The sequence below is a fragment of the Ctenocephalides felis genome, unplaced genomic scaffold (genome assembly GCF_003426905.1).
Source record: "Ctenocephalides felis isolate EL2017-DRISC unplaced genomic scaffold, ASM342690v1 CF-g0.4_SCAFFOLD_03122, whole genome shotgun sequence".
In the NCBI taxonomy this organism is placed as follows: Eukaryota; Metazoa; Arthropoda; class Insecta; order Siphonaptera; family Pulicidae; genus Ctenocephalides; species Ctenocephalides felis.
The window spans coordinates 1-11,230 of NW_020539276.1; the positions used below are offsets into that span (position 1 = coordinate 1).

Sequence of the window (11,230 nt, forward strand, 5' to 3'; positions counted from 1 at the left end):
AAAGAAATTTTTACACCCATATCGCGCCTAAAGAAGTTTTATTTCAAAAAATCTGCAAAGCAGTGTACTCAATTCCGAGACGACGCAGTTTCAATTTTATCATACTGCACATAGCTATTTAGATTAGGCAAAAATAAGTTTTTCAGGACATGGATTTATATAGCTGGGTGACATTAAACAAAAACACCAACTTGGATTGAAATTGAGGATGATTATATGAAATTATATATTATTTATTCATTTATTTATTAATGTATTTATTATTTATACGTCAATCGGCTTTATACAGAAAATTATACATTATGGAAGAGAAAATTTCTGAATGAAAAAATAATATCACTGCGTCAATTCAAATGTCAATCGAAATGATGTCTCATATTAATAATCGTGAACTTTCTATATCAAATTTACGAAAATTGTCTGAGTTCTTTTTCTGTCGACATGGTACAAATGCTTCTACAGAAAGAATATTTTTTTGATGAATAACTTTGTGACAAGTGAAGAGACTCGACTAGAAATAAATACATTAACAGCCATATCGTTTACAAAAGTAAATTATGAAGAAAATTGTACAGACTTCTTCAAAAATGTAAATGATTCACTCAAACAAATCCATAGATCAGAAAAATATAACAAAAAACTAATAAAATAGGTAAAAATAATTAAAAACTGATTTTTATTGTCTATTTTATGCTATTATATTTATTATGTATGTTCAGAATGATAAAATTTTATGGCTCTTTCAAAGTTCCGTGTTGAATATGGTGATATTGAATCGCAGCATCACTTAAAATCTTCAAGTGCCAACGTCACATACATCAGCAAACTGTGCAAAATAAGCTAATAGATGTGTGTGCAGAAGTTATATAGGAAACTATCTTAAGAATGTGCGGGAAGCCAGATATCTTTCTATTTTGTTTGACGAAACCACGGATATATCACATATCTCACAGCTGAACCTCTCATTACATTATTTCATAATGGCATTATTAAGGATCATTTTGTGACTTTTTGCGATACATACCCAGACAACACAAGACATCCTGGAAAACGTCCACAGGATATCCACGCGCGGACATTCATTGTCCCTGCGATAGCCTTACGGATATCCCGCTTATCCTGATCTTATCCGAAACATGTTAATATGTCGCACCTAGGGACGTTCTGTAGGATATCCCGCGGGGGATATTCCGGACATAAACCGGACATGAATAGGATATAATTATGGAATTGTTTTTTACTTTTTAGATGAAAAATAAATTTGGATTAAAATAAAATAAAAGAACACAATTTCACAAAGTAAACTTTTATTACAAAATAACAAAATCCTGAGATAATTTTATAACAAAATTTAATATATACAACTTTAATTCAAAATAAGTTATTTTACAATATTAAAAATATAATTAATTCGGCATTCAATCCTAGTTCATGGTTGATTTTCTCTCCTGAAATAGAAAACAAATGAATAAATGCATATATATGTATATATATATGAGTAAGTTCTTTAAGAGCGATACATCAATCAAAATAGACAGAGATTTATAAAATAATCTCTAATTCCAAATATATTGACACAATTTGATGTCATTACGAGTGAATATTAAACTTGGTTTTTTACATCTAAAAATGTGTACACAGCACAAATTTTGCATTGATACAACTAACCAGTCAATAATCATGATTTTTTTGTAAATAGGAAAAACATATAGTACACATCTCACAAAAATACCTTGTATAATATTTATTGGCACGTCGCAGCCAGCTTTTTGCAGCCTCTGAAACAGTAAACTATGTCTCATGCGGCAAATTTTTCAAAGCAATTCCTGGAATTAATTATATATTAGTTTAATTCATAATTTACAACACATCATAAGTATAAGATATATAAATTACCTGTGATGACATCGCAAGGCACTAGATCACAAAATTTATTTTTGCCCTTTCCTCGTCCCTAGCAAAATTCTTTGTCCAAACCATCATCAAAAATGGATTTTCATAGCTGGACTCTGATGGCTAAATACAGAATCTAAAGAGAAAGTTTGTTTAGTATATGATAAAGTTAACAAATAAAAATAAATCTATATAAACTTTTGATTACCAATTGTATTTTGATATCTTTGCTCAGAAGAATAGCCTCCATAAGTTGAAGCTCCTCCAACAAACATAGTGGAGAGCATTTCTTCTTTGTCAATTCTCTTTCAAACACAGCATTTGATACAAAATTAGGCATGGTTGCTGGATAAGCTGGCAGGGTAGAAATGTCAGCATTAAATTAAAAATTCTATTTGTACTAGTAACATAGTATTTCAAATAACAGTACACAGAAAGCTTTAATTACCATCGTTTATATCTGCTCCCCTTTCAATATGTTGCTGCAATATTTATAACACACACGCACATATAATTATATAGAACGCATAAAATTTCCACTATTATTACTCAATTTTAGAGTATTTTGATAAATAATATTAATTATTTATAACACACGCTCACATAATTATATAAAACAAATAAAATGTTCACTATTATTACTCAATTACTCAAAAACTATGATAATTCGACATATAAGCGTCTGTTTGATGACGATGACGCTTAGCTTAACCTTAAAGGACGCAAAACCGACGCGACGAAAGAGAAAGGGACAAACATATACGTTTAGAGGTCTCAAGCCGTGCGCGTAGGAGAGCGACATGTTCGTGAACCGTTCGTTATACCTGCTCAAGTCCTTTGGTTTTGAGACGTCCCGTTGCATATTCATAAGATATTCATAGGATATCGCGATATTAGGAGATTGTGAGGACAAGTGGGACATTCCCTGGCATGTCTTGTGCTGTCTGGGTATGATGCTCTTAAATCTGAAGACAATAATTTAGGTGACATAGAGCCTAGATTGACAGATAAAATATTAGCAAAAATTGTTCAAAACTAGTGTACCAAATACAATTTAGATTTATCTTGGTGTGTGGGTAAAGTGGGCCAAAACTAGTGTACCAAATACAAAAGGTGCAGTGTAGAAGTTAATGAAAAGTGTGATCCATGCTAAACGTTGCCCATGCAACAATCATGTTTTCAATAATGAATTAGCAAAATCTAGTTTCCTGCCGCAATCCATCTGGCATAATGAGAATAGTTGTGGCATTTGCCAATGCATCTCCTAAGCAATTTTTAAGTTAGAACTTGGAGCTGTCATGCAAGGTATTTGTGAAACACGCTAGATAGAAAGTTCCAAGGAGACAACTTAATTTAAATTAGTAATGCTCTGGAGAAGATTTCTGCTTGGTAATACAATAAAACTGCCAATAATGCACATTGCTTCCTACAAACATTACGCAGTTCTGACTTTATTATATCCTCCATCTGCTTAAGTGATGTATTAGGTGGGTGTATAATTTATTATTGTCACTGTAATTTACTTTTATTTTTTCAGCTACTACGGTATATTTAAGCAGAACTCTGCAATCAAGCTTAACCGATTTCAAAAAAGGTACAGATGCTTTTAATGATACTAAGTGTTCTAAGAGATAAAAGAGAAAATTTGGACGTTACAGAAGTAGCTGTCAGTTATAATAGAAATTAAACGTCCGAGATTAGTATCAAAACAGATACATAGAGCCAATAATCAACCTGCTCAGTCTGCTGAAGATTCAATAATCAGCGATCTCCAGGATCACTTGTCTCCTGATATACTTAATTTATTTAAGCTGAATGTTTCCATGCCAAAAACCGAATATAACAATAAAGACATTGAAGCGTAAGACAACTAGCAAACGACTATCAAAAGTTACTAGATAATACTCCAGTGTCTATTACTGTAAATGAATATAAGCTGTGGATAGTGAAGTGACAGTCATGGCAGCGGACCCAGGATACACCGCAATCAATGTCTGAAATTATTATAAATTGAGACATTTATATGTATCCCAACTGGACAAAATTGTCATTAAAATTTATAATTTAAGTTTCGCGCGCTCGTTGTGAACTGTCAACAACGAGCGTTATGGCTGATAGGTTGCTAGCATGTGTGCGCCACCTTCAACATGTATATGCTCCGATGTGCGAATTGTATATTGTGTTGTTGACTCTCTTCTTCATCAAAACGTCGAAGCACAAAGATCGCAATAAATATATATTAAAATAATACATCCAGCGTTTCTTTATTCCATAAATGGTCCATCGTAACGGCTGAGAGGTATTTAAAGCCTGTAAAAATAGTGCGGTGTGTACTTGGTTATAATTTGTTTACGCATGCGGCACATGAAAGTTTCTGTGTCGTTCGATAATCAAAGAGAAGAAGAAGCATCTGAATTACCTGGGGCTAGCTTTCGGACGCTTTAATCAACAACTTTCGAAGATTTGTAGGTGCCTAATTTGAGGTTAGGATACACGTCGCTGCCCAAGGATTGTTCTAATTGCCGGTTCCATGTCCACGTAAAACTCAGCACCCTCAAGCAGTTTTTTGGCTTTGTTGGAGAGGATATTTGCTGTTTAACTTCTACTATCACGTGAAGAGGAGAAGGAAATTGGTCGTGTATAGCCTATACACGAGTCGTGAGTGTTATTTTGACATCTATAAGTTTACATATGTACAAAGAACATTTTTTTAACAATAAGTTTTTATAATTCAAAATTTATTTGTTTACTTGTTGCATATAGTTATTTGTTGTTACTTACTTATATATTGTTTAATTGTACCACAGCTATAGAGTACCTTATTTCAAAAGTCTCTTTATATTTGCCTTGATTTGTTTGGTTACTTGATATTTGCAATCATAATGGTAGACTTAGTTTCATTAGAGAGTACGCAAAGGATGATTAAAGCATCATTTGATGCAATTCATAAATATATCAGTAGCTTTAGTGAGGGCAACAACATTAAAAAGTTATCGGTGCGTAAACAAAAACTAGTTGAGAGAAGTCACGATTGGGACGAAAATTATGTACAGTTGGAAGCAATCAGCCCATCAGGTACGCATACTGCAGAGTACCTTAAGCACTCAGAGCTATATTTTCATATGATGTCGGAAATAGAAACAATAATTGACCAACATCAGAAACCTATTGCGAAAGGTGCTCACACTTCGATAGATGTGAAATTGCCCGATATCATATTACATAAATTCAATGGGGAATATAATGAATGTGGACAGCCTTTATAGATATTTTCAATAGTTTAATTCACAATAATTCCAAGTTAGCACCTGTACAAAAATTGTACTTTTCAAGAGGCGCACTCACAAATTCAGCTTCAAACTTAATCTCCACAATCAGTATTACTAATGAGAAGCTATTAATAAAGGAAGTTTTGAAAATCTGATGACCCTTCTAAATAGTGCAAGACAACAGATACAGTCATTAAAGGTCCTATATAAACCTGCCGAACATTGGGATGTAATTTTGCTGTTCATGCTGAGTAGGAAACTTGATAAAGGGACGAACGTTGCCTGGAATCTGTGTAGAACGTCAGGACAGTTACCATCTTTAGTGGAATTTTTTTACTTTTTTTTTGGAACATTCTTGTAGTTCAGACAGCAAACCAGCGTCAACAAAGAGTGTTTATACCATTGTCAAGAGGCCTACACAGTCATGTAGTCTTTGTAAAAGGGAGAATCATGCCTTATATAAGTGTCCCAATTTTAAAACATTAGATATAGTAGCTAGAAAGAGCTTTATTAATAAACATGGGATATGTATCCGTTGTTTGGCAACTCGACACAGTGTGGCCAAGTGCAAATTCAGATACACCTGTGGAAAATGCAAAGCCTCTCACAATACCTTGCTGCATGAGGACCCTGAGCCTGTGCCCAGTACTTCTCAAAGTAGCACGGTTTGTATGGCTAGCAACACAGGTGTACAGACCTTGTTATCAACTGTTTCGCTTACTGTCATTGACGCGGGGGGAGCACAACATACGGTGAGAGCACTTTTAGACAGTGAGTCTCAGATAAATTTAATAACTAATTCTCTTTTGGCGAAACTGAAATGTTCCACTGATTCAGAGGTACATAGACTGAGCGTTTTGCAAGTCCAAAGCTTTTTGTGCAATAAGGCAGTAAAGTTGACTGTCAAATCTAGGATAGGAGCGTTCTCTAGAAACATCAATTGTGTGGTTGTGGATAGAATTACATGCATTACCATCTGTATTTATAGATTATGAAGGCCGGAAGATTCCTGACAATGTCTCGTTGGCAGATCCGTCATTCAATGTGCCTGGCAACGTGGATATGCTGATAGGAGTCGAAATATATTTTGATGTTTTGCAGCAAGGATGTATTAGGCTAGGAAATCATCTTCCTATTTCAAGGAAAAGCTCTTTCGGATGGTTGATTTCTGGTGTCTTTAAGGCAGAACTTCAAGGTAATGTACACGTTGGTCTTATTTCTAATGAGGATCTTCACAATAGTTCGACGAAGTATTGGCAGTTAGAAGAAACTTCTTCGAACAATGCTATGACGGGTTCAGATAAGCAGTGTGAAGATCATTTTATGGCCAATGTTACACGCCTTGAATATGGCCAATTTGAGGTGGCCTTGTCGTTTGTAGAGGACCAGGTCGAAAAGCTTGGATCATCATTTTTTACTGCAAAACATAGATTCTTGAATTTAGAGAGGCGATTTGCTAGGGATGTCAGCTTGTTTGAAGCATACTCCTAATTTGTAACAGAGTATATTGATTTAGGGCATGCTGGGCAAATTGTGTTAACTCCGGAAGAAGCTGTCGGGAGTGATTATTATTTTCTGCCTCGCCATCCAGTGGTGAAAGATGGAAATTTCAGTAAAATACGAGTTGTGTTTGATGCTTCAGCAAAGTCATCTATAGGTATCTCGCTGGATAACATCTTACACACTGGACCAAAATTACATTATCACAGGAGCGAACACTTCGGACGACTTGTTGGGATACAAGGGGAGATTGTCAGGTTATTAGGTGAAGGTGATTTCTCGTTGCACAAGTGGTCGAGCAATTGTAGAGAGGTGTTGCAAGCAATTCCTGAAAAAAATAGAAGCTCAACTGTAGCCTTGTTTTCAGAAGGAGATACAGTCAAAACCCTTGTCCTCGCATGAAATCCTCTACAGGATTGTTTTAAGATCTCACAAATTAAGGTTTCGGTTGCGGAGTCCCAGCAGGTTGTTTGAACCAAGCGGTCTGTGCTATAAACTATAGTACAGATCTATGATCCAATTGGGCTCATATCTCCGGTTACCGTTACAGCTAAGTTAATTATGCAGGAGTTGTGGAGGCATAATCTGGAATGGGATGAAGCATTGTCGCGAGAACTGCAAGTTAGGTGGAATTTATTTAAAAATCATTTGTCGGATCTTGATAAACTGACTATTCCGCGTTGTGTGTACCATTCGGTTCTTGTGAATATACAAGCCATGGGTTTTCAGACGCTTCGTTGCTTGCATATGGGGCATGTATATATCTTCGAGCATCATATGCAGATGGAACGGTATCATCGCATTTACTGTGCTCTAAATCAAAAGTAGCACCATTGAAAAATGTCACACTGCCAAGGTTGGAGTTATCTGCGGCTTTGTTATTAGCAAAGCTTTATAAGCAGATAACAACAATATCGGGCATTAAAATCTCTGAGACCTTCTTGTGGTGTGACTCAACTATTGTTCTTGCCTGGTTGAAGACGGATCCTTCCCTATTGAAAATGTTTGTGAGCAACAGGGTTACGGAAATTTTGGATTTTGGACACGCCAGGCACAGTGTGGAGACATGACTGCAGCAAAGATAATGCGGCCGATATAGTAGCCAAAGGTGTAAAAACACCATTAGAATTAATTGGTTATAATCTCTGGTGGCATGGGCCAGCTAGGTTGTTGCAGGATCCTTCAGAGGTTTTGAGACTGCACAGAAGCGATTCCAGAGTGCCGAGTATTAACAGCAACGACTGTTACTGTTTATAATGAGCATTTGAAGTTAGTTTTAGAAAAATGTTCTACCTTCAATAAAGCAGTAAGGGTGGTTGCTTATTGGATTCGGTGGCCAGAAATGCGTCGTTTAGATAGGAGCTCCAGGCGTTTAGGGTCATTGTCAGTTGGCGAGTTGGAGAGGGCCTCTAGGCGCATTGTTTATTTAGCTCAAAGAGAGGTTTTTGGCAATTTGGCTGAACAGTTAAGTTCTGGTAACCAACTTGACACCAACTTCAGCAAGCTGAAGTCATTAAATCCTTTTGTGGATGCCGAAGGCTTGCTTAGAGTAGGTGGAAGATTGGAAAACGCAGACATAAGTTATGACCAGAAACATTCCATTATATTGCCCAAAAACCATTTAGTGACTGACCTTCTGACTCGCACGGAACATGAGAGGTTATTTCATGCTGGCACACAAACAACATTGGCGAACATAAGACTGAGGTATGCGAACATAAGACTGGCCTATTTACGGACGAAACACAATAAAACGAATCATTCATGGGTGTGTGAAATGCGCTAGATTCAGAGCAGCCAGTACTGAACAATTGATGGAAAGCTTGCCTAAGGATAGGGTCACTGCCTATCGACCTTCTCAGGTGATAGGTGTTGATTTTGCAGGTCCAATTGAATGAATTAAGGTCCAGTAGATTAAGAAAGGCTCCGCGCATAAAGGCATATATTTGTTTGTTCGCCTGTATGGCTATTTGTTTGTTCGCCTGAGGCAATTCATTTTGAGTTAGCAACGAGTCTTTCTACAGAAGCCTTCATGTCAGCTTTGCGACGCTTTATTGCACGACGTGGTTGTTGCTCCGTGATCCATAGTGACAATGGGAGAAACTTTGTTGGTGCCAAAAATTAGTTACGGCAATTAGCCACATTGTTTCAATCTGAGATATCCAAACAAGAGATCATTTCGTCGTCTGCTCGGTTGGGGATAACGTGGAAATTCATACCCTCTCATGCACCCCATTTTGGAGGTTTATGAAGGGATCTATAAAAGCATCACATTCGTAGGGTTATCGGGTCGCACTGTCTGACGTTTGAAGAGTACATGACAGTATTGCTACAGATCGAAGCTGTACTTAATTCGAGGCCACTTCTTACCCTCACAGATGATAGCTCTGATATATCTTATATTGGCCCCGGTCATTTTTTAATTGGCGATGCCTTAACATCTTTTCCAGAACCATATAACGATATTGCAAATGTCAAGGCAACTAAATTGTTTAAGCAAATAGCAGAGATGAAAGATAAGTTCTGTATTTTTGTCAGACCTACAAAAAAGACAAAAATGGTCAAAATAACGACCAAATATTGAATTAAATACAATAGTTTTATTGAAAGAGGACAATACACCTCCATTACATTGGCCTATTGGCCGTATAATAAGTACAAGTCCTGGACATGACGGCAAAGTTAGAGTAGTTCAAGTTAGGAGTAGTAGTGGTGTTTATATCCGCTCAATTACTGAAATCGTTCCTCTACCTTGTCATTAGCCTATACATTTTATAATCTGTTATATTTTAGTATTTCTTATCAACATTTATTATTAAACTTATCAAATTATTGTTAAAGTATAATAAACAATTAAAATATGTTATCAATTTTTTATATAAATGTTTTATCTTGAAATAATATTAAGTTAGGAATATGTTTATATAATAGACTGAGACAATTATTTGTATTAGGATCAGCTAATCATCATGCATTTTTTTATATCGTTATACAGTCCACTATTCATATTGCAAGTTTTTGTTTTGTTAGCATTAAGATGATTATGTTTTAATTAGTTTAGATATAAGATCTCAAGAAAGAATCAGTTGTAAATATTTATCATTGTTGTACTTTTGTTATAGTTTGTGATGCTTTCGCATGGGCAAAATTATCATTCAAATTTATAATTTAAGTTTCGCGCATTCGTTGTTAACTGTCAACAACGAGCGTTATGGCTGATGGGTTGGTAGCATGTGTGCGCCACCTTCAACATGTATATGCAACGATGTGCATATTGTTTAATTGTTGTTGACTCTCTTCTTCATCAAACCGTCGAAGCACAAAGATCGCAATAAATATATATTAAAAATAATACATCCAGCGTTTCTTTATTCCACCAACATAAGAAATTTTTTACAAATTATGTCTACGCTACCTGTCAATGTGGCTACAGCAATGGCGGAAGATCGTTTGACCCAACTGACACTTCTCCATGTACATAAAAATATAGCGATTGATGTCGATGATGTAATAACGCGTTTTGGGAAAAGACGCGAAAGAAAAAATGATTTTTTAATTTGAAAATGTGAATTTTGCTTATCTTTTAAATGATTCAGTATGTTTTGTAATTATTATATATAGTAAAATTGTTTTTTTTTGTAATGATTACATATTTGAATGTTAAGAGTAATCAGTTATTATATATTTTATTTTTTATATATTTATTTTTATTGTATATATATGTCATATAGCGATTTTCAGGTGTAGTGTACTTATTTACATTAATAAAATACCTAAATTTTATTTGAAATAATTACAACTTTTTGCTCACGTGACCTTTTTTTTTAATAAGCAAGTACCCCGCTCCCCATCCCTGGCGCCAAAGCTGAATCCGCCACTGTATCATACATCACTTAACTGAATGAGGTCGGAGAAAATATGTATGAAATTGGGTGAAAAACAAACTAAATTAAAAGTTGGACTCATCGAAGATGACAAATTAATAATTTGGACGAAATGATACATTTGAAAGAAAAGGAAAATGCTATTCTTTGGTTAGTTCCAGCTATTTTACAAAACATCCTTCAAGTCAACGAGAAGATATTGATGATAGAAAGAAATTTAAAGGACCGAAGACAGGAACAAATTACAAAATACAGAATAACTTTTGGTATTTTGTTACAAAAAATATTTTAGGAAAGCGCTATAACACTAAAAATGTGATATATAATTATGATCTTGTTTTAGTTATGATTTAGAATTAATTTGTAATTTGAATGTAAATTTTTGTATACAATTTTTCCAAACTGATGTTGTGATTAATAACATTAAATGTCGTTTTATAAGATTATATTTGTGCTTAGGGTGACAAAGTCAATCAAATCAACAATTGAGTTTCTCTGTCAGAAAAGATATATTTTATTGTTAATTTTACATTAGCAAAGTTTTAAATACAAAACCTTACATACCTGTCAGAAAAGAAACGACATTTAATATTATTAATCACAATATCAGTTCCTAAACACATTTATAACAATATCTACTATTTTAGAGATTATTTTACTTGTACGTAATTTTATTAATTGTTG

At 34.8% G+C, this 11,230-nt stretch overlaps 1 long non-coding RNA gene across 1 annotated transcript; it reads right to left on the bottom strand.

The window, feature by feature from the left end:
* Positions 1 to 1,400: 1,400 nt before the first annotated feature.
* Positions 1,401 to 2,150, bottom strand: LOC113381854. The gene is made up of 4 exons (XR_003367592.1): positions 2,102 to 2,150; positions 1,897 to 2,016; positions 1,733 to 1,826; positions 1,401 to 1,448 (listed from the first exon to the last, which is right to left on the bottom strand). It is a non-coding gene; the product is annotated as an uncharacterized LOC113381854 (long non-coding RNA).
* Positions 2,151 to 11,230: the final 9,080 nt, after the last annotated feature.